Here is a 25324-nt window from a genome sequence, read left to right as displayed (position 1 = left end):
GCAGGGTGGAGGGTAGTAAACTCCGGAATACGTCCAAGCGGATTTGTGTATAAAAATAAATAAAACTAATTACATTGCGCGCTTCAACGCCGATTTGGCGTTGCAGCACGCGCAATGTAATTAGTTTTATTTATTTATATACACAACTCCCTTTGGCCGCATTCCAGAGTTTACTACCCTCCACCCTGCCCCTCCCCCGCCCCACCCCATCGCCCGGCAGCACTCCCTCGAGGAGCTGCTACTGCGTCACGCTGACCTTTAGCATCAGGAGCTTGTTTTGCGCCGCAATATCAGTGAGAATGACAACACACAGCACACCAGGGGACACTGCTTCTTTGTTGCCACTATAGTAGATTTTCTACTCCAGCTGCAGCCTTCTCACCGCAAATGTTCGTGACTGCCCGCGACCACCCGCATGGAGTAAATCTCACCAGGAGCCATTCTAGTGCCCGAAAATCGCACTGGGGGATGTCAACTCACGCTCACTAACTTAACGTTGGCGAGTCATGCGCGAAAAAAAACCAAGCATAACGCAAAATGAGCAAACCTGTGCAGAATTTAACACCCAGCCCTAATTTACAGCCATATATTAAACTCCATATGGTTATGGAAAGGGCACTGTGCACATTCACTTTACTGGATCACCTGAAACAAGATGAAACTGATCAAGGCGACAAACATTCTCTCACATACATCTGGGTCTCATTGCACTCGAACTACCCTCAAAAGATGCACTACTGCCTTCAGATGTTAATACTGCTGCTCTGGGATGCAGGGAGACCTCTACCTTCCCACAGGGACCCCTAGGGGTCTTCACTTCACTCTGGGTGTGCAGACAGCTAGCTATGAAGCTATTGGGATCATATAAGCTGATGTGAGGGCCTACATTTGCTAGACCTCTGGCTGTGAGCGAGGTTTGAGACAAAACCAAACTCTTAGAATCAAAACAATCAATTAATCATTCCATGGTAGTGTACTGACATGCATTTCCCTCTTAGTATCTGCAAGGCCTGCCTTTGATTCAGGTTCCTAAGGGTTTCTCTTGATCTCTATCACTGTCCTACAGTACAAAGATGGCTGGGATGCCCCAGGGAATCTGCTTTCTGTGGCACAACCCAGTGACAGCCTGTTGCTCCCTTGTATCTATGAGGGCTATATCCTTTCCTTCTATTCATACCTGGAGGCCCTTGGATGCTATTGTCTCATTCTTAAACCCCTGTCTTGGGAGGCCTGCGACCCTCGGATCTTCTCAGGTTCTTGCCAAGACTTACTGAACTTCTGGAGTATTATTGTAGCCCTCTCACATCACCTGGGATGTAACACAAGTCTGTGCACCAGGCTTCCCCTTTGTGGAGGGGGGTCCTTCAGTCCCTTCTGCACTTGCTGCAATGCCATCGCTTGAAGAGTGATCTTCAGTCTGGAGAAGTCTCTGATGTTTTGCCCGAGCTAAAAGCAAAAAACAAAATTCAAATTGTAACCTTGTAAATTTATTTTTTGTGAGAGAGAGACAATGTAAAAGGAATCCGGGAAAGGAGAGAGGAAGAGAATGGTGTGAAAAGGAGAGGTGAGAAGAGAACAGGAAGTGGAGGAGAGGGAAGTAGAAAAGAGATCAGTGCTGGAGTTGGAAAAAATTTACTCTGAGATCACATAAATTTGGGGTCAAGGTGTGGCAGCAGAAAGGGGGTAATGTCATAAGAATAGAGTAATAATCGAGGAGGAGCCTAGCGCGCAACCAAGATGGCCGCGTAGGTGCGAGGCTCCCGAGGACCTCCGCAACCTCCTACGATTATCCTGAAATTATCCTGCCCTGGATGAGGGGACTATGTTGGTGAACCTGAGCTGAGGTGGCACCCGTTTCCCGCTTCCGAATCGGACCTCGGACACCGGAGTGAGCACCGATTGAGGGTTGCGGCCTTCCCCTCGCCGGACCCCGGATTTGCGCTGTGGGGTGATCCAGTGACAAAGTGAACAACAGCGGCAGGCAGGGCCTGGCGACTCGCGTACCCCGCACTTTCGCTTTCGCACCCCCTTGCCGTCTCTGCTAGGTTGGGTCGCGGAGCTCTTGGTGTTGGTGTGGCCTTGCTGGGAGACCCTGCCTGCCTGCAGGCTGTGATCCACCCCGCTGCTCTGAGGTGCCCCCCCCCGGAGCTCGTGGCCCTGCTTTCCTGCCCTACACGACGTGGCTGGTGCGACTGGGAGACTGGTGGCCATGGCCACGAAACAAGATGGAGACCGGGCAAAGATCAAATCGACCCGGCGTGGCGCCGTCCACCAGGCCAACAGTATGGACCGCTATACCCTCCAGAAGGGATCTCCCGATGGACCGCGCAAGTCCCCTGATAGCCCTCCTGATGCCCCAGACCTGCCCGCAGATCTGACACTGCGAGATGTCATGGGCGCCATTGCCGAGATGAAGGCCTCGGTGGGCCAGCGGTTCGATACACTGGCGCAGAAGATCGACTCGGTCCTCGTGGATGTTGGCCTGGTGAGGGCCGATCTTTCCAAAACCAACGACCGAGTGGATTCTTTGGCCCACACCGCATCGGGCCTTACGACAGATGTGGCGGCCTTACAAACAGAGGTGCGCCGGCTTAGTCAGGCGAGTGCGCTTATGGATCGACGCCTGGAGGACTCCGAGAGTCGGGCACGGAGGAACAACATCCGCATCATCGGGGTGCCCGAGGGACGCGAGGAGGCGGCGGCGGATCTCTTTGTGGAGGACCTGATTGCTACCCATCTCCAGCCACGGGGGCTGAGTAAACTCTTCGCTGTGGAGAGGGCCCACAGGGTTCCCGGGGGAAGGCCGAAGGTCGGAACCCCTCCGAGACCTCTCATTGCCCGGATTTTCAATTTTCGGGACAGAGACGCTATCCTGCAATCCTCCAGACTGCATGGACCGGTCAAGTTTGACAATATGGAGGTAAATTTTTACCCTGATTTCACCCCAGTGGTACAGAAGCAGAGACTGAGCTTCCTAGGCGTCAAGCGCCGTCTTCCTGACCTAAACCTCAAATACGCCATGCTCTTCCCAGCCAAGCTGCGAGTGGAGGTGGATGGTCGCACGCACTTCTTTGATCGTCCCGAAGCGCCGGGGACTGGCTGGATACTCTGTCCGGGGATCGTGATCGGGGGGGCGGGGGGGGGCGGCGGGGGGAGACGGCACGCTGGATCGGGACTGAGGGTTTAATATTGGGCCTCACTCTGGACGAAAATGATGCCACTTTCGATTCTGCGTCAGTCTTTGTAAGTTCCCCTCCTATGGAGGTTGTGTTGGGTCTATTGGGGGTTCTCCCTCCTCCTCTAGGGGGTCTAGTTAGTTTAACTATATATGGGGCGACAGGCACACTGCACGTTGGGGGGGCTGTTCGGGCTCATGCAGGGGTGCAGGGAGGGGGGAGTTCTGTTGGGGTGGGTGGGTAGGGATGGGGTGTTGTTCGTTTTTATCACAAGGCAAACGTATTTTTGTGTTAGTTCTAAAGTGCTCTCCGGGGGACGAATGATGGCCTCTGTATATGATGGGGGGTAGGGAATTAACTTTGTTGTCTTGGAATGTGAATGGACTGGGGGACAGGATCAAACGAGGTGTGGTCCTGCAGTTTTTGAAGCGAATCTCGCCCGATGTAGTCTTTCTGCAGGAGACACACCTCATTGGCAACTCCTTCTGCGCCATGAATCGGCGAGGCTATCGCCTAATGGCCCACTCGGGCTTCACGTCTGGCTCAAGGGGTGTGGGCATCATGGTGAAGAACTCGCTCCCGTTGGAGATTGATGAGGTGCTCCACGATGACAGGGGACGTTACACGGTCTTGGTGGGAAGACTGGAGGGCAAAGTGGTTGTCTTTGTGTCAGTATACATCCCACCGGGGCTGCAGTCGGCTTTTAGTTGTGGGGGGGGATTTCAATGCGGTGGTATCTGGGACTATGGATCGTCACCCCCCTAGGGACCTCCCCCGGGCACAGGCGTGGCTATCCGGCCTCTTGGATACATTTGGATTAGTGGACTGCTGGCGTTTAAAACACCCCACGCAGCTGCAGTACACTTTCCACTCGGGAGCCCATGGTAGTCTCTCACGACTAGACTATGTCCTTGTCCCGGCGGCCTATGTAGGGAGGGTGGGAGAGGTGCGCCATTTGCCACGGGGTATTTCGGACCACTCCCCGCTCCTACTACACTTTGATGTCTTTCCGAGGGGTGAGGGTAGGGTGGTCCCAATCAATCCTTGGTACCTGCGCGACCCCACCATTCGCGCTGAATTGATTAAATCCCTTCAGCGATATTTTGATGAGAATGTGGGGTCCGTGCCTTCGGCTGTACCACTGTGGGAGGCCTTCGAGACAGTACTCCGAGGGGAGGCCCTATCCCTTATTTCCCACGCCCGGAGGCGCGAGCGGGAGGAGGTGACCCGGATGGAGGCTGAAATAGCCGAGTTGGAGGGTAATCTAGAAGGTGGGGTGACGGATGCCGCATTACATGTCCTCCAACTCAAGCAAGCGGCCTATAGGGCCCTCGTCACGGAGGCGGCCAGGGGCCTCAGTAGAGAGCAACAGGGGCGACTGTATGATGTGGGTGATAAGGCTGGTAAACTGATAGCGTGGTTGGACAAAAAAGAGAGAGCGAATCGTGTGGTCCCGCTGATTGAGAAAACGGATGGTGTGTGTGTAACTGAGCCAGAAGAAATCGTCTCCTGTTTCGCGGATTATGTCCGTGGGGTGTATTCCCCGGTGTCTCCCTGCTCGGAAGAGGATTCCCGTGCCCTGCTCAGGGATATCGCGCTGCCGTCCCTTTCGGGGGATGACAGGGTGTCGCTGGACGCCGCTCCCACCTCCGACGAAATCGCCCTCGCCATACGCTCGGTCGCTTCCGGCAAGGCCATGGGTCCGAATGGTCTCCCTATCGAGTTGTACAAGTTGCGACCGGATACGCTGGCACCCCACCTCCGGGCTATGTTCCTGGCAGCACACTCGATGGGCTCCCTCCCGCTGGACCAGCGTCTGGCTACAATCGTGGTCATGTTATGTTATGTTATGTTATGTTATGCACTTTTGTATTGCGCACAGCTGCCCCAGCTAAGGGGCGTCCTGGCGCATGGCAGGCAATGTGCAACAGATAACAGAAACACAACACAGATAAAAGATCTATTTAAAAAAGAAACGTTTTCAAAGCTTTGCGAAAGGCCAAGAGGTCAGTCCGAAGCCGCAAGTCCACTGGGAGGGAATTCCAGAGTTCAGCCGCCCTCACCCTAAAAGAGCGACCACCAGCCCGACACAACCTGTAGCGGGGGACCAACGCGAGCGCTTGGCTTCCCGATCTCAAAGTGCGGGAAGGAACATACCACGACAGGAGGTCAGCAAGAATTGGCGGACCTACTCCCCTCAAGATCTTAAACGCCAAACACAACACCTTGAACTGGATGCGTGATTTAATGGGGAGCCAATGCAAGGATCTCAAGACGCCTGAGACAGAGCTCCTTCGGGGTAAGCCTACTATGGCTCTAGCCGCGGCGTTCTGCACTCGTTGAAGGCGGGTAATCTCCGCCATATTGGCCCCTACCAAAAGCGAACTGGCATAGTCCAGGCGAGATAATACCGTGGCCTGGACTATCAGCTGCCTGGTACCACGGTCAAAGAACTTAAGAATGGGCCTCAGCGACCGCAGGATGCCAAAACAACCGGCCGTGATTTTCTTCGAGTGGCCCTCGTAACTTAGAGCGGGATCCATCCACACTCCCAGATTCCTAAGTTCAGTGACCGGGAGAGGGGCCGGCCCCAGTTCAATGGGCCACCACTTGTCCCCCCACAGTTCCGCCTTCCTGCCAACGATCATGATCTCAGTTTTCTTCGCGTTGAGCTGGAGACAGTTGTTCTTCATCCAGCTTGCCACCGCCCTAAGTCCACTCTGAAACCTGGGGGCATCCCGATCTGCATCCCCGCTGATAGTCACCGCTAGCTGAGTATCGTCAGCATACGAGACCATAGTCATGTCCCATTGCTTGACGATCTCAGCCAGCGGTCTCACATACAGATTGAAAAGAGTGGGACTCAGCGAGGAGCCTTGCGGGACCCCCTGTCTCAGAGGAAGGAATTGGGACTGGTACGGTGGCAGCGCAACGCTAAAGAAACGATCGTTTAAGAAAGAGCGAAACCACTGGAGGGCAAAGCCACCCAGCCCGACCTCCTCCAGGCGATGCAACAGGATAGGATGGGACACGGTGTCGAACGCGGCGCTCAAATCTAATAAGACGAGCGCCGCTGTCTGCCCCGCATCCATCACTGTGCGTAGATGTTCGGCCATGGAGAGAAGGGCAGACTCCGTGCTGTGACCAGCACGGAAGCCATTTTGGGTGGGATCCAAGATGTTAAACTGGATGAGGTGGGCCGAGAGAACTTTGTTGACATGGGCCTCCATTACTTTGGTAGGCCAGGGAAGCAAGGAGATAGGCCGATAATTTTCAGGCTTGTCTGGGTCCAGTGAGGGCTTCTTAAGAATGGGGGAAACCACCGCCCGCTTCCAGCTACGGGGGACCGTGCCTGACTCCAACGAGATGTTGATCAGGGAGTGTATCACGGTCCGACCCACGAACGACTCCTCTCTAAAGAGAGCCGAACTGAGAGGGTCGGCGGGGGACCCAGATTTCACCTGCTTTGCCAAGATGTTAAACCCTTCAAATGTCAATAGGGGAAGCGAGTGCAGGGCTGCGTCTCCACAGATGGAAGCCGGAGACTCAGCTGGAGGTCCTGTGGATGGAAAGGTCATATAGATGTTTTGGACCTTTTCCTGAAAGAACACCGCAAGAGCCTCACAATGAGCGGTAGAGCCCGTCGTCGGAGCATCGGGGCGCTTAGCTAGAAGGTCCTTCATCAATTTGAAAATAGTTTTCGAGGGGTTAGAGCTGTTGCCGACTTCGGCAGTATAATACAATGCCCGAGCACGGCACACAGCCCGATGGTATACCTTGACGGAGGCGAGATAGATAGCTTTTTTACCCGAATCATACGCCTTCCGCCAAGCCCTCTCTGCACGCCTGCAACTGCCCTTGAGCGCACGAAGGGCATCATCGTACCATGGGCTAGATTCTCTGGCACTGGTCTTACAGGCAGTGAGTGGAATAAGCGCATCTAGCGCTTTGGAGATCCACGCGCAGAACCCATCGTAACCTGAATCAACAGTTACAAACGGATCTAATGGCTCTGCCGCGAGGACACGGTGCAGATCTTCCAACCGTAATTTGCCCCAGTGCCGCCTTACAATCAACTTAGCAGGAGGGGTGACGGTCCTACCTGACAAAGGGGTACTAATGGCGACCAAAGAATGATCCGTCCAACCCAGGGGCGAGACGGCAGTGACAGAGGCATTTGTCAAATTGGTGAAGAAGGGATCTAGCGTATGGCCACAGATGTGGGTGGGCTGCTGAACAAGCTGCAGCAACTGTAAGGCCTCCAAATCCGTGAGAATGCCACTGACCGCGGGTAGGTCAGATCTATCGAAATGGAGATTAAGGTCCCCCAGAATCGAAAAATTGGGGCACCCCACCACCAAGGAGCTGACCACGTCCGGGAAAGCGGCGCGAAACGCCGTCTCGCTCCCTGGGGGACGATAGACCACCATCCCCGAAAGTGAGAAGTGAGGAGTAACCAGAATCTTAAACAGCGCACTTTCACATCCCGCAATGGTCAGTGCAGTCCAGGAGCAAGTAAGACTGGAACGAGTAGCCAAGGCAATTCCCCCTCCCCTAGAAGATCTATTAAGGGTATGGACTATATAGTCCGGGGGGAATGCCAGATTGATAATGGCTGCGTCCTCGTCTTTCAACCATGTCTCGGTGATAGCCACGATGTCCGGGCTTGCATCCTGCAACAGGTCAAATACTGCCTGATAATGTGACACCAAAGACCTAGCATTAAAACTAAAAATACGGAGAACATGCTCCGTGTAGCGAGCGGCTGCCACCGGACATGAGGGGGCGATAGAAGTAGCTTGCTCCAAAAACCACTGACAATCGGCACAATGATAGGGGCCGTCCAAAGGAGGGGAGACCTCGGGACCGGGTTACATCCTATCGGCCCATTTCGCTACTGAATGCGGAGCCCAAGATTCTCGCCAAGGTACTGGCCAATCGGCTGGTCGGCGTGGTGGGCGATTTGGTTCATCAGGACCAGTCCGGCTTTATTCCCCATCGCAACACAGCCCTTAATCTGCGGCGTTTGCACGGTGTGCTCGCACGTGTCCCGTTCATACGGGAGCCGGCCATTTTGGCGTCCTTAGACGCCACCATGGCGTTTGACACGCTTGAATGGCCATACATCTGGGCTATGCTTGCGAAGTTTGGATTTGGCCCAGGGTTCATCAGTTGGGTCAAATTGCTGTATTCGGGCCCATTGGCGCAGGTGGTGGTGAACGGAAGAGTATCGGCTCCGTTCGAGCTGGGCCGGGGCACACGGCAGGGCTGCCCCTTATCGCCGCTCCTCTTTGCACTTGCCTTGGAGCCCCTGGCGGAGTGGCTGCGGTGGGAGCCTTCCATCCGTGGTCTCCGCTGGACCCCCGAGTATGAGGACCGCGTATCCCAATACGCTGATGACATCTTCCTGTACCTAGCTTCCCCACGTAAATCACTCTTAGTACTGGTTGATGTTTTGCATTCATTCGGTCGTAACTCCGGTCTTGTCATCAACTGGGCTAAATCGTGTGTGTATGTTCTCTCCGGGGAGGCTCCTATCCTCCCGCGGGGCTGTCCGATCCAGGTCGCCCCGCAGGGATTCAGGTACCTGGGTGTCTTCATTACTCTGGACCCGGAGGCCCGGTATGATCGGAACTTGCTTCCCCCCCTCCAGCGTCTGAAAGAGGATGTCGCGCGCTGGCGGCGCTTGCCGCTTTCGCCGCTCGGCCGGGCGGCATTGTTTAAAATGATGTCGCTGCCGCGTTTCCTGTACGCATTGCAGAACACTACGGACCTCGTCCCAGCGCGCTACTTCCGCGAGGTGGAGAGTTTGCAGCGCCGCCTGTTCTGGGACGGGAGGCCACTTATTGCCCTGGCGAAGCTGACGCTCCCATGGTATGACGGGGGGATTGCCCTCCCGGATATTAAACGGTACTATTGGGCCTCCCAGCTAGCTGCGATTAATCAGGGCCTATATGGGCCCGCCTTAAACCCGGCATTTGAAATGGATAGGATGCTACTTCCAGGTGGTGACCATAATCGAGCGCTCTACTCTAGCGCGCCCGACGCTCGCCTAACGGGCCCCACGCGTGTCATGGTGCGAGTGTGGCACGCGGCCAATGCAGCTATGGGGTGGAAGGACCGTTTGACCCGGGCGTCACCACTATACGCGTCTGAGCGGTTGGGCTCCTTGTGGACCTCGAAGGGCTTTGAGAAGTGGGACATAATAGGCATTAGCAAAGTGGGGGATCTCTGGACGAGGGGAGGATTTAAAACGTTCGAGATGCTGCAGACGGAATTTCAGTTACAGGGCAGCGAGTACTTTCGGTATTTGCAGGTCCGTCATGCACCGGGCTCCGTCTTTCCGGACGTTGCCTCCATCCCGGAGTATTCCCCCCTGGAGGATAGAGTGCTGGATGGACACGTCCCTGACAGCACGATCTCACTGATCTACAAAAAACTGATCAACGACCGCTCAGGCTTGTTGACGGCCCTTCGTGAGGCTTGGGTAGCCGATGGGCTGGAGCTGGACGACGAGGACTGGATCTCCGCGGTGGCCTCCCCGAAAGAGGTGGCCATACCGGCTCGCCTTCGTTTCGTCCAGCTCAAGATACTCCACAGGGTCTACATGACGGGGCCAAAGCTCCTGCGTATGGGCTATGCTGAGGACGGTTTGTGTAAGCGTGGGTGTGGTGCGTTGGGGACTTTTCTGCATATCTTGTGGGAGTGCCCGGCGGTGGAGGGGTTCTGGCGTGGTGTGCATGAGGTGCTGCGAGTGGTTACGCATGTGGCGCTGTTGCCCGAAGCGAGGAGATGCCTGTTGAATGTGTGGGAACCTACCGATTACTCGGTGCCGCAGACGTGGTGGGTGACTCTGGGGTATATGGTTGCTAAGCGTGATATTGCTCAACTGTGGGGATCCCAGAGGCCCCCGACTGTCTCAGCCTGGAAGGAACATATGGATTGGTGCATGTTTCGGGAAAAGGTGGTGTATGTGGCGAGAGGTAAGCCTGGGACATGGGTGAAAGTATGGGGCCCCTGGAACGCCTACCGCGGGGGAATCTGTGCTCCACCGTCATTGCCCGATCCGTCGCCGGCCCCGTCCCCTTAGCCAACTCATCCCCCCGGTACCGGGCATTGGGTTTACCCAGCCCTAGTTTTGATCTCTCCCCCCTCTTGAGATTCCTATGGATGGCTAGGATCCCCCCTCTAGGGGAGCACGTGTTGCTATTTCCGATTGAGGATTGCCTTGTGGGTTTGTTTGTACTTGTTGTTCTTTAAGTTTAAAATGGAACCGTATAGTGGGGTCTGGATGGTGTGGCTCTCAACGATGTTAACTCCTGTGCATGCTCATCCGCAGCACCATGTGTTTTATAAATGTATATCGTATGCTCCTTTCATTGCTAGTGGCCGGCCGGAAGGTTGTAGGCCCATATTTGTATATTTTTGAGTCTTGTAATAAACGGTTTCAAAAAAAAAAAAGAAAAAAAAAAAAGAATTGAGTAATGGAAAGCGGAGCAAGACAGTCAACTTATACATTTACGTTTTCATAACTGATGCAAAGAAATCAGCAACAAGGACAAATGTGACAGTAAATCTGTTCTAGCTTACTTAATCGGTAACAAACAAGATGCATTTATTTTGATAATCAACTTTATTGGTTTTGAGATCAAACACGTTAGCAGCACAGGACACTGAATAAATACTACATGCACTTGCCACAAACACCATTTGTGGAACATGCAAAATATTAGGCGGAGGCACCAACTTGACATGCTAGCATTACACTCATACATTAAAGGGAGGTTTCATGCACTTAGTCCAGCAGGTTCAGCCATTTGCGCCAAACTCTGTTATATTTGGCGTGGCATCCTCGGGCCTCGAATAAGGGTTTTTCCTGTGTGGCACACCAGTCCACTCCGCGGCGCCATTTTGCCATAGTGGGGGGCTGAAATGTCCCGCTTGGCCACTGCGACTGCAATCCCAAGAAATGCTTTGTCTGCTCCTGAACTGTCCAGTCCCTCCATCACCCGCAAGACAAGATGTACAGGATCGTGGGGAACTGTCCAGCCCAGGACCTGTGTGAGCTATGTCTCAATTCCCGACCAATAAGGGGCAAGGCTAGGGCAAGTCCAAATCAGTGGATCAAGAGTTGCCGGTCTGTTGTTAACAAGGGTACGGTATATTCGGGAGACCCGGACCCTCCTCAGATTTCCCATCATAGCTTGGGCTTCTAGTGGGCTGAATTCGGGAAGGGACGTGCCTGTTGAAATATGTATGTTGAGGGCATGACGAAATTGTAGATATTTATAGAACTGTGAAGCGTGGTGAGTGTACCGCCCTGTAAGTATTGGAACATCTTATTGTGGTCACCAACCCAGACTTCACCCAGCAGAGAGATCCTTATGAGGTCCCATTGCTTGAACCCTGAGAGTGCCGCCACCTCACCCAGCCATGTGCCTGCCAGAGAGGCGTGTGTTGGCTCAGACGGTTGTCCCATCGTGTGTGCCTCAGTGCTGTGCGGGATCACTTTAGGTATGTGCATCCATATAAGTACGCTTGCACTTGAGCGAGTTCCATATCTCTGAGCTCCATCATGTAGGCTGGATCGGACCATCCCCCAGTGAACCAGTCGTGGATTACAAGGAGCCGGATGGCTAGGTAGTATAGGTGGAGATCGGTCATACCCATACCGCCATCGAAGGGTGGGATCCTGCAACGGGCAAGAGCAATTCTGGACCTCGCCCCTCCCCCCATAGAAACCTCATGATCACCCCATCTAACTCCTTAAACCAGCTATATGGGAAATAAAAGGTGGTGTTCTGAATGATGTACAAGGAGCGTGGGAGGATCATCATTTTGAACAGCGCTATCCTCCCGAGCGGGTTAAGTGGCAAGGTTTGACAGCGCTTGAGATCTACTTTGGCTTTACGGACCAGTGGGGTGATGTTCATTGCCCATTCCAGCACAAGAAGCAGAGCGACCCAGACACCAAAGTATTTGAATGACTGTCTCCTGATGGGGATGGTGGACTGCCAGTCAAAGCACTCCCTGGAGAGGTGAAGGGGCACTGTGCACATTCACTTTACTGGATCACCTGAAGCAAGATGAAACTGATTAAAGCGACAAACATTCTCTCATATACATCTGGGTCTCATTGCACTCGAACTACCCTCAAAAGATACACTACCGCCTTCAGATGTTAATACTGCCGCTCTGGGATGCAGGGAGACCTCTACCTTCCCACAGGGACCCTTAAGGGTCTTCACCTCACTCCGTGTGTGCAGACAGCTAGCTATAAAGCTATTGGGATCATATAAGCTGATGTGAGGGCCTACATTTGCTAGACCTCTGGCTGTGAGCGAGGTTTGAGACAAAACCAAACTCTTAGAATCAAAACAATCAATTAATCATTCCATGGTAGTGTCTTAGTATCTGCAAGGCGTGCCTTTGATTCAGGTTCCTAAGGGTTTCTCTTGATCTCCATCACTGTCCTACAGTACAAAGATGGCTGGGATGCCCCAGGAATCTGCTTTTTGTGGCACAACCCAGTGACAGCCTGTTGCTCCCTTGTATCTATGAGGGCTATATCCTTTCCTTCTATTCCTACCTGGAGGCCCTTGGTTGCTATTGTCTCATTCTTAAACCCCTGTCTTTGGAGGCCTGAGACACTCGGATCTTCTCAGGTTCTTGACAAGACTTACTGAACTACTGGAGTATTATTGTAGCCCTCTCACATCCCCTGGAATGTAATACAAGTCCGTGCACCAGGCGTCCCCTTTGCGGAGGGGGGTCCTTCAGTCCCTTCTGCACTTGCTGCAATGTCATCGCTTGAAGAGTGATCTTCAGTCTGGAGAAGTCTCTGATGTTTTGCCCGAGCTAAAAGCAAAAAACAAAATTCAAATTGCAACATTGTAAATGTATTTTTTGTGAGAGAGAGACAATGTAAAAGGAATCCGGGAAAGGAGACAGTATTGAGAGAGGAAGAGAATGGTGTGAAAAGTAGAGGTGAGAAGAGAACAGGAAGTGGAGGAGAGGGAAGTAGAAAAGAGACCAGTGCTGGAGTTGGAAAAAATTTACTCCGAGATCACATAAATTTGGGGTCAAGGTGTGGCAGCAGAAAGGGGGTAATGTCATAAGAATAGAGTAATGGAAAGCGGAGCAAGACAGTCAACTTATACATTTACGTTTTCATAACTGATGCAAAGAAATCAGCAACAAGGACAAATGTGACAGTAAATCTGTTCTAGCTTACTTAATCTGTAACAAACAAGATGCATTTATTTTGATAATCAACTTTATTGGTTTTGAGATCAAACACGTTAGCAGCACAGGACACTGAATTGATACTACATGCATTTACCACAAACACCATTTGTGGAACATACAAAATATTAGGCGGAGGCACCAACTTGACATGCTAGCATTACACCCATACATTAAAGGGAGGTTTCATGCGCTTAGTTCAGCAGGTTCAGCCATTTGCCCCACACTCTGTTATATTTGGCGTGGCATCCTTGGGCCTCGAATAAGGGTTTTTCCTGTGTGGCACACCAGTCAATTCTGCGGCGCCATTTTGCCACGGTGGGGGGGGCCGCAATGTCCCGCTTGGCCACTGCGACTGTAATCCCAAGAAATGCTTTGTCTGCTCCTGAACCGTCCAGTCCCTCCATCACCCACAAGACAAGATATACAGGATTGTGGGAAACTGTCCAGCCCAGGACCTGTGTGAGCTATGTCTCAATTCCCAACCAATAAGGGGCAAGGCTAGGACAAGTCCAAATCATGTGGTAGAAGTCCGCAGGCGCATGACTGCAGCGTGTGCAGTTTGGGGAGGGATGCAGCCCTGCTCTGTGTAATCGTGGTGGAGTGATGTAAGCCGCGTGGATATAGTATAATTGAATAAGGCGGAGTCTGGCTGACGTCGTGACCACTTTAGGGACCATGAGGGCGTCGCGCCAGTCTTCGTCCTTCAGAGGACCCACCCACCCCTCTCAACGGATCCAGAGTGGATCAAGAGTTGCCGGTCTGTTGTTAACAAGGGTACGGTATATTCAGGAGACCCTGGCCCTCCTCAGGTTTCACATCATGACTTGGGCTTCTAGTGGGCTGAATTCGGGAAGGGATGTGCCTGTTGAAATATGCATGTTGAGGGCATGACGAAATTGTAGATATTTATAGAACTGTGAAGCGTGCTGAGTGTACCACCCTGTAAGTATTGGAACATCCTATTGTGGTCGCCAACCCAGACTTCACCCAGCAGAGAGATCCTTATGAGGTCCCATTGCTTGAACCCTGAGAGTGCCGCCACCTCACCCAGTCATGTGCCCGCCAGAGAGGCGTGTGTTGGCTCAGACTGTTGTCCCATCGTGTGTGCCTCAGGGCCGTGCGGGATCACTTTAGGTATGGGCGTCAATATATGTACGCTTGCACTTGGGGGAGTTCCATATCTCTGAGCTCCATCATGTAGGCTGGATCGGAACATCCCCCAGTGAACCAGTCGTGGATTACAAGGAGCCGGATGGCTAGGTAGTATAGGTGGAGATCGGTCATACCCATACCGCCATCGAAGGGTGGGATCCTGCAACAGGCAAGAGCAATTCTGGACCTCGCCCCTCCCCCCATAGAAACCTCGTGATCACCCCATCTAACTCCTTAAACCAGCTATATGGGAAGTGAAAGGTGGTGTTCTGAATGATGTACAAGGAGCGTGGGAGGATCATCATTTTGAACAGCGCTATCCTCCTGAGCAGGTTAAGTGGCAAGGTTTGCCAGCGCTTGAGATCTACTTTGGCTTTACGGACCAGCGGGGTGATGTTCATTGCCCATTCCAGCACAAGAAGCAGAGCGACCCAGACCCCTAAGTATTTGAATGACTGTCTCCTGATGGGAATGGTGGACTGCCAGTCAAAGCACTCCCTGGAGAGGTGAAGGGGCACCAATGTTGATTTCTCCGGGTTGAGTCGGAGGCCCGAAACACTTTTAAAGGCTTGTAACACCTCAAGGCATTTAGGGTCGGAGTTGGCCGGGTCTGCCTGGTAGAGAAGGACATCATCTGCGTATAGGAAGATTTTGTCTGTGTAATGGGTTCCCCAAGTCCAGCCTTGGATCTGGCGGTCAGATCGAATAAAGCCAGCCAAGGCATCCATTGCCAGAGCGAATAAAAGGGGCAAAAGGGGACAACCCTGTCTCATGCCCCTTTGGATTGGGAACGCCCTGCAGAGGGTTCCGTTGGTCAGCACCCTGGCTCTGGGGTTATAGTAGAGGACTTGGACAAAGCGCCGGAGCTGCTGCCCAAGGCCCATCAGCTGCAGGACATCCTCCAGATAGTGCCAGTCCACCGTGTCAAAGGCTTTTTCAAAGTCGATAAGGAGAAGTGCAAGGTAGGGTGTAAGAATTTGGCGGCCGGCCAGGGCCAGATGGAGGTGGTGTCTGGTGCTCTGCACTGGCATGAAGCTGCATTGGTCCGTGTGGGCCATTTTATGGAGAAAGGGATGGTGTCGCTGAGCCAGGATCGTGGCGTATATTTTTATCTCCGTGTTGATAAGAGAAATTGGGCGATAGTCCGCACATCTGGGGGAGGGTGGTTGGGTCTTGGGAATGACAACAATCGTCGCCACATCAGTCTCGGAAGGGAAGGAGCCAACCTCGGCAACATGCTGGTAGAGGCGCACGAGGTGGGGAACCAACAGGTCTCGGTATGTCGCATAGTATTCTTGAGGGAACAAGATGAATTTAAAACATCTTATGGAGTTAGGGATCTGCTGCAGGGATTTTTATGTGCCAAGCAATTTGCAAGGTATGGCAATGGTATGATAACTAATGGTTAAAGCACTTGCTGGAAAGAGCTGTGTTTTGTCTAGTCACAGTTTTGACACATCAAAAGGTAGAATAAAGGGTCAATGTGCCTACTACAAAACACAATGTGTAATGTGCAGATCCAAATATTGCATTTTATGTAGATCGCTCAGTTGGTTACTGCTTTTGTCACAGAGATCATTTTGTTAGTTGTAGTTCATAAGTAACAATCTTTCTACTGTTTAACAGCGTGCTATGAATTGGAATCGAAGAATGCATGTAAACTTCAAAGCAGAGGTACAGAACCTTGTTGTTTTTTTCTCAGTCTTTTGTTCTTCTACATTTGCCAAAAATAGTTTCTTTAGGAACTAATAAAGTCTCCTTATACAGACAACCCCAACCATTGGTTTGTTTTAAATCCTGACTGTGTTTCTTCAGACCACAAACATATAACGCTCCTACCAGCATGGATGATATTTCACTCCTACATTTTGTATTTCCCTCAATGTCTTAGAAAACATTTCCTTTACATTGATTTACCCACTTGTATGATTCATTGTTGCTGTATAATATGCATGTAATGTAAACCACTCCGACACTCTACATTGAGGTGTAACTGAACTGACGGATACATCTGACATTCATACAGTACATGTGATGGAGCAAGGACTCTTGGAAAAGAGACTTGCTCGAACACAATCTACTCGTTTAACCTATTAACAAGTTATTAATGTCGTTTCGTGGAAAACTTATGCGCACCACATAAATACGCAGGTTAGTGAAGCTTGCTTATGTGTTTACGAACATGGATAATATGAACAACGGACTAATACCGCTTTAAACGGGGAAATCTGTATGTGCATGCATCAACTACACCTACGTAGGATGACATCATAACGCTTGGAGGGAAATTCTGGCGCATGAGCAGAAGATACTAAAACGGAGTCTTGAAGACTCACATTCATGGCACCTGCTTGGCTGAAATAAAAACGAGCTATTTTACTAATGCTAATACGGGTGAAAGTATTAATAAGTAAAGGGGAATAGAGTAGAGGTGGGTGGTATACAGTGCGACCACTTTATTTGTGAAATTAATATTTGTCTTTCTGATTTTATCACTAGTGCGCATTTGGGCCTCTCATGTATAACTGAATGGGCTGAGTGACGCGAACTCCGCGCATGTCTATTGAATGAAGCCATGAAGGTCAATGACAGAACACTTGAACGGAAGCTAAATTTGAGTGCCATCCCCTGGGAACAGATGGCTAAATGTTCAACGAAGAAAAAGTCTCATTCAAATGTTATAATATTGTTTCAAGTAAAATGTAAAGGCATGTGAGAACCCAATTTATGAATAAAAATTAAGGGGATGGGTTTGCGAACAATAGTTGAATAGATATTGATGACATGTTTGATGGAATTTCTAGACGCCTAAGGTTTGATTGATGTATGGCGTGCATGTAATCCAACATCTAGGCAATACACTTTTCACTACGGGGTACACAGGAGTATGTCTCGCATTGATTATTTGTTTTGCAAGGCAACCCAGCTTCTGCAATTTGGGGAAATTACTTTTCTTCCGAGGGGTATTTTCAACCACTCACCTATTGTAACCTATTATGGAGGCATTTCACCCCCCAACGGCTGCAAAATTACACTCCCTCCTTGGTATCTTTGCGTACCAGCGGTATGCACCAAATTGCTGGACGCCACCCAAAATTACTTTATTGATAATGATGGTTCTGTTGCCTCTGACATAATACTGTGGGATGCATATAAGACTGTGATCCGTGGGTACGGAGTGGCAGCTGTGGCAGGGCATAAGAAGGAGAAGTGTAAACAACTTCAGGATATAGAGAGGGAAGTGATGAATTTAGAAGCCGATATGATTCCCTCCGCATCCTTGGAAGTCTCCCATACATTGGCTATAAAGCAGAAAGAATACCAAGACATAGCTGAAGACGCTGCTAGGATCCATTATCGAGCCACTCAGCATCTTATTAACGATATTAACGATAAAGCTAGTAAGTTGTTGGTGTGCCTGGATAGGAGGGAGTTGGCCAATAGATAGGTGGTGGAGATTTTAGACTCGCAGGGTGTTTGGCACAGAATTGCAGAAGCCTTTGCCAGTCATTTCAAGGTTGTTTATACCCCCTCGTCCACATCCACCCAGGCCACGGCAGCTGAATTGCTTTCCATGTTACGTTTACCACAACTGGATCCGCAAGAGGTGTCAGAACTTGACTCCGATCTGATCTTGGAGGAGGTTTCCAGAGCCATTGGGGCGCTACAATCTGGGAAGGCCATGGGTCCGAGTGGCCTCCCAATTGAACTTTACAAAATTACCGCCTCCGTTATCGCGCCCTTTTTGGTGCGTATGTATGACGAAGGAGTATCCCTCGGTACTTTGCCAGCTACACAGAGATTGGCAAATATTCTGGTCATCCATAAAACGGGCAAACCACCAGACCACTGCTCCTCGTATAGACCTATCTCTCTTTTAGACCCAGAGGTCAAGATATTGGCCAACTCTTGGCCCTTCGCCTCTCCCCATGTCTTCACAAATTGATCCACCCAGGTCAATCTGGCTTTATGCCAGCCAGAAATACTGGGCTTAATCTGCGTCATTTGTTTAGGGTGCTGGGCCGGGCCTCCACTATTCAGGAGGATTCAGTAATAGTGTCCTTGGACGCTAAGATGGCCTTCGATATGATTGAATGGCCCTTTTTGGTTGCGGTGCTGGAGAGAAATGGGTTCAGCGCTCGTTTTATATCCTGGGTGCGCCTACTTTCGCCCGCCCTTTGGCCCGGGTTACGGTAAACGGAGGCCGGTGAGCCATTTTTGAGCTGGGTAAGGGCACACGACAGGGATGCGCCCTGTCGCCTCTTCTTTTCGCCCTAGCCTTAGAACCCCTAGCCATATGAATTAGAGGTGACCCCCTGATTCGCGGTTTGAATTGGTCACCAGATTGGACAGACAGAATTTCCCTCTATGCCGATGATATTCTACTTTACTTGGCCCGACCCCGGTCTTCAATCCATAGAGTTCTACACATTTTCACCCTCTTCCAATAATATTCCGGCTACACGATCAACTGGGATAAATCCCTGGTTTATGTCTTGAGCGGTGAGCCACCGATCCTCCCATTGTTTTGTACGGCCCAGATCGTCACTGAGGGTTTTCGATATTTGGGTATATATATCACCAAAGATGAAGGTGTTTTCCACCGTCAAAACTTAATCCCTCCGCTCCAGCGGTTACGTGCCGATGCGCAACACTGGAAATCTTTACCCCTCACACTTCTGGGTAGGGCCGCTCTTTATAAAATGATAGCACTTCCCCGCTTTCTATATGCATTGCAGAATACGCCTTTTTTGTGTCTTCCCAATACTTTCTCTCTATTGATTCCGAGGTACGCTCCTTATTATGGAATAATGGTACACCCAGAAACGCTCTCGTCAAGCTCACTAAAAGCTGGTATGATGGGGGCATAGCCCTGCCTGCCATTAAATATTATTGGTCCTCGCAACTGGTGGTGCTCAACCACTGGATGCATCGGCCCATAGCGGATCCGGCGTTCACAATGGACAGGTATAAATGTCTTCGGGTAACGTTCTCAAGGCTTTGTATGGCGGGGAAAAATATGCACCTAAGTACACTCCGACCTCTACTACTGTCTCTTTGTGGTACTCGGTCACTGCGTCGTTGGGATAGAAAGGTAAGATTACTAAGGCCACTCCGCTGCAGGGTTTGACAAATGGAACTTAATTGGCCTCTCGATGGTGGGTGACCTTTGGACTAGGGGGGGAGTTGTCCCGTTTAGTGATTTACAATAGCAATACCATATTCAGGCGGGGAAACTTTCCGGTACCTTCAGGTAGGTAGTGCACTGCGAAAGGTGCTATCTAGAGACTCCGACCTGCCGGTTTCCTCAGCATTAGAAGATAGATTATTGGATGATTACCTCCCAGAAAGAGCTATTTCTCTGACATACCGTCAGATTCTTAATATGATGCCTGACTCCATGGGTAAATTACGGGCAAAATGGAATGATGAGGTGAGAGAGCTTGATGACGAGGAGTGGAGAGAGACCTTGACATCACCTCGGGAGGTAGCGATCCATTCTCGTTTTAAATTGCTACAACTTAAACTGCTTCATAGGGCATACTACACCAGTTCGGCACTCGTTAAGATGGGTCTCTTGTCCTCTCCAGATTGTCCACGGTGCTGCGGACAGCTAGATACTTTCCTACATCAATGGTAGGACTGTCCCGACCTTCAGAGATACTGGGGAAGAGTGGGTACAGAATCCGAAGCAGAACTTTATATCCTAATTTAATTGGGTTAGATCTAAAGACTTGTGGAAGAATCTCGAGGAGGAAGACTTTGCCTCCTGACCTATCCCGGGGGACCCTTACCAGCTCCTTGGCCAGGGGGTTGGTCTTTCACACCATCCTTGGTAATTATTATTTTTCGTTAATTGTAAATGTTCTTTTCGCTCTGTCCTCTCCCTTTCTGAGCATTTTTCACTATATGAGTCCGAAGTATATGCTTGGTGTCTTATTAATTGAATTTTCTCTCCCATGAATGATGGTGACTGTACTGTATATTTGAGATGGTTCCCATGCCCTAAAATTTAGATAAAGCTTTGAAATCCTAAAGGAGTCTGTGGTTATTTCCTTATAAAAGTATAAGTAAGTTAGTTTTAAGATATTCTCAAGTTCAACTAATGGTCTATCGACCAGAGGAAAGAACTTTTTGATCCGTGAAGGGTTAGTTAAAGGTGAATAGAGATATTTCAGACTAATCCTAAACATTGGAAAACTTATAAACTTGTGTGTTTATGGGCCCAGGTGAGTATATGGTAGTAGAGTATCTGTTGTTGGTACACCGCTGGATCAGTTTTCTTGTAGCAGAGATATGGTTATTATTGACTAGTTTGGTGATGAATATTGATTAATGATTTATGTTTAACAAAAGAGTTGGTGTTTTGTTTTATGTTGTCTAGACGCACAGATACAGGGGTTACCTGGACATTCCTGGGAAATTGAATAGCGGGTGGTGACAGAAGCCATACTGCAGTGAGGTTACTCATCTGTTGGAATAACACTGAGGAGCTACGTAGGGCTGGCAGTGTTAAACTAGGGATCATTTCGTATAAAAGTAGAGTGTGAGCGATAGCAGAGGGTTCGCTGGTGAAACTTTGGTCTTATTTCCCAATAGGGGTAACACTGAAGGAGTAACAGGTTCTTCCGAGCTTGAATGAAGAGTAAACAGCGGTTTTACTTGCAGTGAAAAGGAGTAATTCTGAAACTAAAGAATAAGTCGAAATCTATCCTTTGTTTAGTGGAGCAGACAGAGTAGCGAATGTTTTCATCTTGTCACTAACGAAGATTTAATAAATAAAATGGTTTAAAGAAAAGTTATCATATTACCTTGTGAAGGGAGGGTCAGTCGCTGGAGTTTTTTGGTTTTTTTGGTATATAAGGCCTTTATTGACATCGCACAACAGTGAACACAGCAGTATGCCTATATCCCAGCGGGCCGGCATGGCAGCTAACATTAGTCTAAACAAATGACATCGGGGAAGTGATCACAGCAAGTTGCCTACAACCCCTGTGGGGCCGGCCGCGTCAAGTGGGCAAGCATTAGAGGCAATTAGCAAGAAAGGCCACATACAAAACACAACACCATCAAAACACAGTACGCCACGATGATAAAGCCAACAGCACCGAGCACACCAAAATTGTACCTCCTCCCCATCAAAGGATCGTATTCCAACCCAAGTCCTATATCCTCATCTATGCCTAGCACAGGCCCCCAAACACAGGGAAGGTAGTCAGCACAGCCCAGTCTCCCGGACATTCCCAGTCCCCACCTGCCCCCCCGCAGCCCCCGGCCATATCCCCTCCACTAAGTCGTATCAATAGCCATATCCGCTGGTGTGGTGTGAGCCAACAAAAATGTATGTAGAGGATCCCAAATATCCCTAGGGTGAGAGGTAGGTGGCATCAGGTCAGCATAAGTGTGTAACTGCTCCTGGCAATAAATCAGATCGGACATCCAGTCCTTGAATTTAGGAGCTCGATCTCGTCCCCATTTACTAGCTATTCGTCTCTTCGCCATAAGGAGAGCAAATGAGACGTACCTCCGAACCTTGGCGGGGATTCTCTCAGTATAACCGAGGAGGGCTGTAAGAGGGTCATCAGGCACATGTATTCCCGTCATTACATCCAGTGCATGGAAAACTTCCCCCCAATATGCCCTGATCGGCGGACAGCTCCAAGCCAAGTGCCCAAAGTCCGCCCCCTCAGCTCCGTATCTATCACAGCAGTCAGTGTCCCGCAAGTGCAGGCGATGAAGCCGGGCTGGCGTGTAATGCAATCTATGAATATACTTATAATGTATAAGTCGCAGCCTACTGTTGGCGGAGAGGGTACCAATCTGCCGGTAGCAAAAGCCACCGGCTGAGCGGCAAGATGTGAGGTGTGTGTGACCCAAGAGGCAAGACCCTTGGTTATAAGCCATGCATCAATTCTGGACCATGAGGCCCGGGCTGTAGTATAACAGGTGCCTTCCCTCCCCAATAGATGCATATGTCGTCAGGCATCCACCAATTCGAAATCATGCATAATCGACTTGAGGGTGGACTGCACATGAGAGTAATGATGCAGGTGCGGGTGTGATCTATCCATCTCAGGGTTAACTGTAACATTATAATCCCCCCCCAGAGTAGATGTGTGGAACCTATCTCTAAGATCTTGCCCCAGAGAACCCGGAAAAACTCGGGATCATCAGTATTCGGCCTGTAACAAGAAACAAAAGTAAAGGAATGATTAGCCAACCTACCCCACAGGATAGCGTAACGCCCTTGTTTGTCCGTGATAGATCCAATTGGAGTATAGGGGAGGGCCTTCCGTATGAGAATGCATGTGCCACGAGCATATGACGAATAGGAGGAGAAACAGGTATGACTGGCCCAGCGCGCGGCAAAGGAGGGGGGGCGGTAACACTGAAATGCGTCTCCGGTAGCATCGCGCAGTGTTCCCCGTCCCAGTCTAAATAGGAGAGTATGTGTCTGCGCTTGCGGCGTTCCATCAGTCCTCGTACATTCCAAGTGAGGAATCGGTAAGCGAGGGGATTAGTGCTGTCAGTCATGATAATCCCCCAAGTATGTCATTGGTGAGAAAGGGCCGGAAATCCCTCGGTATCGGTGTCTGTGCATAACGGTGCTTGGCGTACCATGGGCCCGTGGCTTAGCATTTGGTCTTGTATAACTCAAGCAAACTAACATCCCCCTCCCTCCCCCCTCCCACATCAGCAGCCCAAACCTGCCGTGATTTTCAACCCCTCCCCCCTTCATCCCCGTTAAGGTCATGATCCTAACGTAGGAATATGGCTCAACCATTAACAGCCCCAACAAATGATCAACTATCCTGGTAAGTGTTCACCTATGGGGTGGAGTCCAGAGGGCAACCAGGAGCTTCCTCGCCCAGGCGAGGATGTTCGGGTGGTCTGGCGAATACTCTAAAGGTCCATTGGCAGTTGCATCCGATACTATCAATAAAGTCCTCCATCCCTGCGATATAGTCACACAGAGTAGCCATGCCATCAGCTGGGCCAGGAGCACGAAGCTCTTCGTCCTCTCATACTTCCCCCGGAATTCCTCATCACTGAGAATATAAGCGGTTCCCCACGGGGGGGATGGGGCCACCAGCGACCCCCCCCCCCAATACGGGGGGCACCCTAGTCATGACCCCACCTCCGACTCCCAGCTGTGTCCACAGTCAGATCTTATGAGCGCAAGACTTATTGCAGTTTCATAAAACTGGGACCACGCCGATCGCCAGATTCAACAGTCACCGCTCATTCCACATCCGAGGTACCGCCTCCGCCACTCAGGGGGGGAGAGGAGCGACCCGACCAGGTCGGCCAACCAGAAGTGAGTAGCAGGGCAGAGCCCACCAAGCCATCCGTCTCGCCAGCGATCAGCAGAGACAGCCAGTTGAAACAGTGCTGCCAAATCCCTTTCAGCTTCGCATGCACCCCCAATCTCGAATTTCAGGTAATGGGATCCAGGGCATAAGGAGGGGGCACAGTATCAATCCAAAGGCGAGCCCACACTGGTCATGCAGCTACCCTCTCAGCAATGACAAAGCCAGGTCTGCCTGAGATAATGGGGGAGATGGGGCAGCGCGTCCTCTCAGTAAGCATAGAATGCCCCCTCAGCAATGGGGCCAGCACAGCTTCACGCGGCACTCTGCACCTTGCCGCAGCGCTAATCTCCCGGTCGTCCACCGATTCAGTACAATCACTGAACACTTTAGCGCTAGGCCTCCCGCTGAGCGGCTGCTCGGATGCAGTCTCCCGCGTCTACTGCTGTCGCGCGGGATCGGCACTCGGCCCCAGTGAGAGGCAGCTCACTACCCGGGTCCCCAGCCACGGTGCACGAAGTCCGCGACTCGGCCGCCGCCCGTTTCCGCTTCAGTCACTCGGAGCGGCAGCCAGCCGCAGGGAACAGCACTCACTCACCGGCTCTAGCGCTGCATTGTCCCCCAGGCCGCAGCACGGCTCCGGCACAGCCCCGCACTCCTCCCTCACTCCGTATTGCCTCCACACCACAGCAGCAGCGCCGCAGCCCTCAAAGCGGCAGGGATCTCCGGGCAAACTCCAGGCACCACCTTTCTGCCAGCACTTCAAGAATTCGATCGGCAGTCAGCCACTGTGCACAGCGCTCCCGCTGCACGCCGAGCCGTTTCCCAGCCTCAGTCCGCCGCCGCCATTTTGTCCTAAGACTCGGACAGAATCTCCGGCGTCTTCGACTAGAATCAGGTCAGACTCCGCCGCAACTTCAATAAATATCTGTTGTCAGCATGTTCCTATGCCTCTTAGAATGATTTTCGCGCATCACTGCCCCCAAGCATGTAGGATAAAAGCCGGATCAAACCCCGAACAGCAAGAGCCTCACGCAAGTGCGGCCATCTTGCTTGGCGCCCTCTATCGCCCCCAGGGTCAGTCGCTGGAGTTGTACTGACGTCACAGAGAGCCGCACTGGGATCGGTTGAAACAGCGGGCGTGAGACAGAAGCAGATTGTAAAGGAGGAGTCAGTAGTGAGGAGCAATACTGACGTTACAAAAGGCCACGCTAGTATTGGTTAAACAAACAGCGCAAGCCTGAGCTTTGGTTGGATGTTAGATACAAGCTTTGTTAGCATTGGTTAAGAAAGAAATTGTATGTTGGATTCTGATTTGACTGCTGGTGTGTATCGCACAGATAGCAGAGTTCAAGGGTTTGCAGAATACTCTTTCATATATCGTTCATCTAGAATGTATGGAGAAAAGAGAAAAATGTCGTTAATAAAGAAAATTAA

General features: G+C 51.0%; 1 long non-coding RNA gene across 1 annotated transcript in view; it reads right to left on the bottom strand.

The window, feature by feature from the left end:
• Positions 1-266: 266 nt before the first annotated feature.
• The window catches only part of LOC146858332 (uncharacterized), a 171355-nt gene continuing 146297 nt past the window's right edge, over positions 267-25324 (bottom strand). The window contains exons 3-4 of the long non-coding RNA XR_014979680.1: positions 12860-13034; positions 267-1446 (exon numbers count right to left, since the gene is read on the bottom strand). This is a non-coding gene — a long non-coding RNA (uncharacterized LOC146858332). The remainder of the gene's footprint in view (positions 1447-12859; positions 13035-25324) is intronic.

This window comes from Triturus cristatus, chromosome 3_2, assembly GCF_964204655.1.
Source record: "Triturus cristatus chromosome 3_2, aTriCri1.1, whole genome shotgun sequence".
NCBI lineage: Eukaryota > Metazoa > Chordata > Amphibia > Caudata > Salamandridae > Triturus > Triturus cristatus.
Note: the sequence above shows the minus strand (reverse complement) of the source record. Positions and strands in the feature narration are given on the sequence as shown.